The sequence below is a fragment of the Gymnodraco acuticeps genome, unplaced genomic scaffold (assembly GCF_902827175.1).
Source record: "Gymnodraco acuticeps unplaced genomic scaffold, fGymAcu1.1, whole genome shotgun sequence".
Taxonomy (NCBI): domain Eukaryota; kingdom Metazoa; phylum Chordata; class Actinopteri; order Perciformes; family Bathydraconidae; genus Gymnodraco; species Gymnodraco acuticeps.
In genome coordinates this window covers 748,140-754,833 of record NW_022989799.1, presented here as the reverse complement: position 1 = coordinate 754,833, position 6,694 = coordinate 748,140, and positions in this window count along the sequence as shown.

Below are 6,694 nucleotides of genomic sequence, written 5' to 3'. Positions count from 1 at the left end.
TTAAACTCCGCACACTGAGCTCTGATTGGTCAGCAGGCAGTGCTTTCACTTAGCCTGCAACCTAACCTGGTCCCGACCAGGTTAGCCGCTAAGCATAAGTTACCATGGAGATCTAGCCTGCTAAAAAGAGAACCAGCTTCGTAGGACCGGAAAGCCGGAGTTTTCCCTGAATTTAGCCGGCTAAGCGAAAATCCTGCTTCGTAGTATACCCCCCTGCTCTATCGAAATCAGTCGTATTGACCCGAAGACACATTTTGAGTTGTATACACTGTTGGAAAGAGGAGATTCCGAGCTTTCTAGTGATATCAGGATTGTTTTTGTACTCCAAATATTAAGCAAAATATGTCACATTAGCCTATATTGTCACGATCTGTCTTTGTGGTGTTTTGTCTTGTCTAGATCTGTTTTTGGTTGTCTGTCTGCGTTGTGTTTTGTCTTGTTTGGATTTGTCTGTCATTCCCTGTCGTTAGTTTCCCTGGTGTGTCTGATTACCCGATTGTGTTCACCTGTGGCCCCCGTGTTTTCTCCTCCCTCCTCACCTGTGTCTTGTTTGTGTGATTAGTCTTGTGTGTATTTAAGTTCTGGTTTTTCTGTCTGTCTTTGTCGGTTTGTCTTTTGTCATGACTTGTTCGTCGGTGAGTGTTCTGTTTTGTCGTTGTTATCACCTAGCCTTGAAATAAAGGAATTGTCACTTTATTCTGCATTTGGGTCCTACCTGCTTCACACACCGTGACAGAACGAACCGACCACAAAATGGACCCAGCAGATGATCCATGGGAGGTTGAATTACAGTATTTAACCTTCTATCTGGCTTGCTGCTTCGATTGGTGGAAGGGAGCGTCCAGTGTTCGGCAGAAGAGGGCCGCTCTGGTAGAGGCGCTCCGGTTGGCAGCAGAGAAACCATGTTTTGTTGAGTTTTTACCTGACTGGATTTTGGACTTCCTTCAAGCATGTGATTCCAGGCATGCTTGCTCCCTGTCTCCCAATTCCCAACCTGGCACCATACGTCTTGGTGGGTTCCGCCTGAAGTCAACCCGTGCTTCTGCCCCAGTTCCTGCTCCTGTCCAGGAGTCGTATTCCGGAACTCGTCAGGCTTATGGAGGTCCACGGAGTATTCAGGAGGCTGCTAAGAGGAGTCGTCGCAAGGCCAGGCTAGCAGCCCGAGCCCCAGCAGCCATGGTTCCGGCTCCAGTACAGGCCCCAACAGCCATGGTTCCGGCTCCAGTGCTGGACCCAGCAGCCATGGTTCCGTGCTCCAGTACCATCCCACATAGCCATGGTACCGTGCTCCAGTACCACCCCACACAGCCATGGATCCGTGTTCCGGTTCCTTGCCCAGCAGCCATGGTTCAGGCTCCAGTGCCGGCCCCAGCAGCCATGTTTCCGGCTCCAAAACCGGTCCACACAGCCATGATCCAGGCTTCAGCTCTGGACCTTACAGCCATGTTTCCAGCCCCAGAACTGGATCTTACAACCGTGGTCCCTGCACCAGAGCTGGCCCATACAGCCATGGTTCCGGCCCCAGTTCCAGCCATGATTCTGGCTCAAGTACCGGGCCCAGCAGCCATGGTTCGGCCCCAGTTCCAGCCATGGTTCCGGCTCAAGTACCGGCTCCAGCAGTCATGGTCCCGACTCCAGCACCTCGTCTCCTGCTGGCTCCCCAGCCGACGCCAGCTCCCCGAGTCTTGTCGGCGTCCCGGCCGACTCCAGCACCTCGTCTCCTGTTGGCTCTCCAGCCAACACCAGCCCCCCGAGTCTTGTCGGCGTACCGGCCGACTCCAGCACCTCGTCTCCTGCTGGCTCCCCAGCCAACGCCAGCTCCCCGAGTCTTGTCGGCGTACCGGCCGACTCCAGCACCTCGTCTCCTGCTGGCTCCCCAGACGACGCCAGCTCCCCGTGTCCTGTCGGTGTACCGACCGACACTAGGTCCCTCTTTAGTCCCCTCTCTAGTCCCTCCTTTAGTCCCCTCTCTAGTCCCTCCTCTAGTTCCCCTCGCGAGTCCCCTCGCGAGTCCCCTTCTCTAGTTCCTCCTATAGTCCCTCCTCTAGTCCCTCCTTTAGTCCCTCCTCTCTCCTCTAGTCCCCTCTCGAGTCCCCTCTCTAGTTCCCCTCTCGAGTCTCCTCTCGAGTCCCCTCTCGAGTTCCCCCTTGGTTCCCCTCTCGAGTCTCCTCTCGAGTCTCCTCTCGAGTCCCCTCTCGAGTCACGTCTCAAGTCCCTACCCAATGTCCTGTCTCGTTGGAGGTCCCGCCGACTACTCTCCTGCCGGGGGTCCTGCCAACCCTTTGTCCTGTGCCGTTGGAGGCCCCGCCGACTACTCTCCTGCCGGGGGTCCTGCCAACCCTTTGTCCTGTCCCGTTGGAGGTCCCGCCGTCTACTCTCCTGCCGGGGGTCCTGCCAACCCTTTGTCCTGTCTTGTTGGAGGTCCCGCCTTCTACTCTGCTGCCGGGGGTCCTGCCAACCCTTTGTCCTGTGCCGTTGGAGGCCCCGCCGACTACCCTCCTGCCGGGGATCCTGCCAACCCTTGGTCCTGTGCCATTGGAGTACCCGCCGACTACTCTCCTGCCGGGGGTCCTACCAACCCCTTGTCCTGTTCCGTTGGAGGCCCCGCCATCCTCTGTCTCGCCGGGGGTCCTGCCAATCCCGTGTCCTGGTCCTCTTCCGTGGGGGATCCTGCCGAGGTCTGTCCCACCAGCTCCGGTTCCTGTCCGGCCGACACCGGATCCTGCCCGGCCTCCGGCGCTGGCCCGTCAGCGCCTTCCTGCCCGGCCTCTGGAGCTCTCTGGTCTTCGCCCTCGAGCCCGGCCCCCTGAGAGCCGCGGTCTTCGCCCTCGATCCCGGCCCTCTGTGAGCCGTGGTCTTCGCCCTCGAGCCCGGCCCCCTGAGAGCTGCGGTCTTCACCCTCGATCCCGGCCCTCTGTGAGCCGTGGTCTTCGCCCGCGATCCCGGCCCCCTGACTCTTCCTGCCGCTGCCCTCGTCCTCGAGCCCGGCCCCCTGACTCTTCCTGCCGCTGCCTTCGCCCTCATGCTCGGCCGACCGAGTCCCCCACCTTAGACTCTGCCTTGCCCCCGGGCCGTCCGCCCGAATCCCCCTTTTTGAACTCTGCCTTGCCCCTGGGCCGTCCGCCCGAGATCCCTTCCTGGTCCTCTGCTGTGCCTCTGGGCGGTCAGCTCTGTTTTGTCGTTGTTATCACCTAGCCTTGAAATAAAGGAATTGTCACTTTATTCTGCATTTGGGTCCTACCTGCTTCACACACCGTGACATATATAATGACTAGAGTCATCATTTTGAGAAAAAGGCCTTCAAAGTGTCCTCTTCTCTGGATCGATCTGATTGACTATTAGCGGAGCAAATGATCAAAATACTACGCACGGAAGATATTTTCGTTTGGATTACTGGTCTGGGGGAAACTTGCGAGTGTGTGTGTTTGTGTATTTTGTGTACACCGGCTGTTGTTATGCCTGCTGTAACGTTAAGTTACTCCGTTCTCCGCTTGTAATTATGCCGTTACAAGCTTCAAAGCTGTATTTATCATCTGAATTTGCCGAAACAAGTATAATATTCTGAAAGCCAAGACTTTGTTTATTTGAAATCAGATAAAAACAAACTGTAACGGACCCTGCCGTGTTATCTATGATTACTATATGCCTTACATTCATAATTTCAGTGGGAGGGAGGAGGAGCGGCGCTGAGGAAGAGCAGAGTGGCGAGTGAGAGCTGTCATCTTCCCTTTACAAGCTTAAAAAATGCCTGTAGCTAATGAGATTGAATATAACAATACAAAATAACAAAATATAGCCTACACAGCTAGATCAGATGGCGTTCTTTTTAGATGTGACTTTAGAGTAGAGGGGAATTATTGAAACGGGATTTGTACAGTGTTCCACGCCTACGTGTGTGTTTGTATATTTTTGCGTTTGTGTGTGTATTGTGTTTGTTTCCCGGGGAAAACACTCACGAGAAACACCGGCTGTTGTTATGCCTGCAGTGACGTAAAGTTACTCCGTTCTCCACTTGTAATTATGCCGTTACAAGCTTCAAAGTTGTATTTATCATCTGAATTTGCCGAAACAAGTTTAATATTCTGAAAGCCAAGACTTTGTTTAATTGAAATCAGATAAAACAAACTGTAACGGACCCTGCCGTGTTATCTGATTACTATGCCGTACATTCATAATTTCAACGGGAGGGAGGGGGAGCGGCGCTGTGGAAGAGCAGAGTGGCACGTGAGAGGCGAGCTGTCATCTTCCCTTTACAAGCTTAAAAAATGCCTGTAGCTAATGAGATTGAATATAACAATAAAAAATAACAAAATATACACAGCTAGATCAGATCGCATTTTAGATGTGATTTTAGAGTAGAGGGGAATTATTGAAATGGGATTTGTACACGGCATCCGCCGCTGTGAAAATGTGGGGCAGGGCTGAAAAGTGGGGGGGCCAATGGCCCCCTGGCCCCCCCGCTTCCGGCGCCCTTGATGTGAGGGAGCGTGCCTGGTGTGGCCGCACCTCGTGCTGTCTCATAGTCAGCATGGCAAAGTTAGCGGCTATTGCTAACTGCCGTCTATTGCAGAGTAAGCTCTGTATTATGAACATTAAACCACCAATAACAAAACTAGGCAAGAATATATGCACTTACATTTTCATGCACGCACACATGTCCACAACACACAAATTGAACAACACTCCCGATTGTCCGATCGCTACTGGTGTTAGTGATGGCAGTTTGACACTGAAGCTTCGAACGGAGCTTCAACCCTGGACTTCCTATTCCATAGAAGCAGTGCTTCGAAGCTTGCTTCAAATCACGTGACATGTGACGTCCGAAGCAGCAACTGCTTCAAATCACGTGACATGTGACGTCCGAAGCAGCAACTGCTTCATTTCCTGAATGAATCACTTGACTGGTTCACGGTCCATTCACGCGATTCAATGCACTGCCTCGTCTCGATTCTGACAGGTGACAGGTTGAAACAGTTTCAAATTTGAGCGCTTCAACACTTTATGACCGCTCTAAACAATGCGCAATGTGTGGGTTGTTGTCGTAGTTTGCGTTGTTGCTGTTGAGTTGTTGGCATTGCATTTGAATTGGATCATTATAGAGCAAGCCAGGAAGAAAGATAGGTCGTTATGGCTCGTGAAACACTTCGAAATGTGGAGAAGCTGTGAACAAAAAGAAAATGAGTAATATAAAAACACTTCAATGGTCTAAGGCAGGGGTGCCCAACCTTTTTTGAACCGAGAGCTACTTTTAAAGTTGCCAGTCTGCCGAGATCAACCAGTCCAAATAGAGAGGCGTAGCCATTACTGACAGCCTACTACCAGGTCAATACACACTTCTACTTGTATAAAACTGACCTTCGTACGATTAATACTTCATAAAATACTGCAGATCCTTTATCTTACCTCTTTCTAATCTACACACATACAAGTATTTAACTGAAGTTACACAACAGTGTTGTTGATACAGAGTTGGAGTTTATCCACACGTCACATACTACAGTGGGTCATGTTTTCAAGAAGCATTGAACAGTGCTGCCACATATGACACAGGGAAAAAAGAAAATACTCTGAACCCTTTCTTTGCCATTATATAAAAATAGCGTTGCTACAAAAGTATAAATGAGGCTTACTAATAAGACAACTCAGATCTGAAGCTACACAGGAATCTGCTGCCAACATGTAATAAAAAAGACAAAATTAATAGAATCAAACCCTTTTTTTTTGTTGCATTTTAGTAGATTATAAAAATAAATGCCTTTTTTAAAATAGGATGCAAGCAACACTAGTTTCTTAACCCGAATTGATAATAGACTATAATCAATTAAAACAGAACAGATCTTAATGTTTGCATTCTTATACCATTTTGTACAATAATTATAATGAATAAGTTCAAACAAACTAAAACTTACAGCTGATTAATAACGATATCTAACTTGAGTTTTTATTATATCAAAAACCTTTTGAAATTCTGTTATTTTTACTGTCCCCCAAAAGTGCGTCAGCAGCCTCCAGGAATGCTTCTTTCACAACTCCGCCGTCTTTGAAAGACTTCATGTGTTTCGCAAGAACGTGACTGACACGTTAAGATGCTATGGTAGCAGCCTTGCTCTTGTTGTTGGGCCGGGTGAAAATGGACTGCTGTGCATTTAGCTGTCCTTTCAGGCCCCTCCCCTTTTGGGAGCGTAGGGCAGAATTAGGCAATAGAGTCTGGCTGCAGACCGCAGCAAGGAGGCGGATCGTATAGGGGCGGATCCTATAGGGGCGTTTCCTAAAGGGTTATGAACCCTGCCCCCACGTATTTCTTAAAGGTATATGACGCTCTCTGTTTCTCATTTATTGTAATGCTTTGAATGAATCATAAACGAACTTTGAAAAATAATAATTATAATTAATTTGCATAAAGAATGAAGAGTATACAACCCACAGAGAAGACAAATTCATAAATTGTAGGCATATCATTTTTCACTGTTTGTGCAGTGGTAGTAATTATTATTCAAATCAATCAACTACGTTTTATGGAAGATATTGCTGTATATCATTTAACAACATCAGTAGAGGTTTCTGTACACCTAAAATACTGAAGTTTAAGTTACTGTCCTGATGTGTATCATTAATTTGTTCATGTTGTGTCTGGTGGTAAGATTAATAAAAAAATTAAAAATATATACAGTAAGAGGAAAGAGGAAAGTCTTTG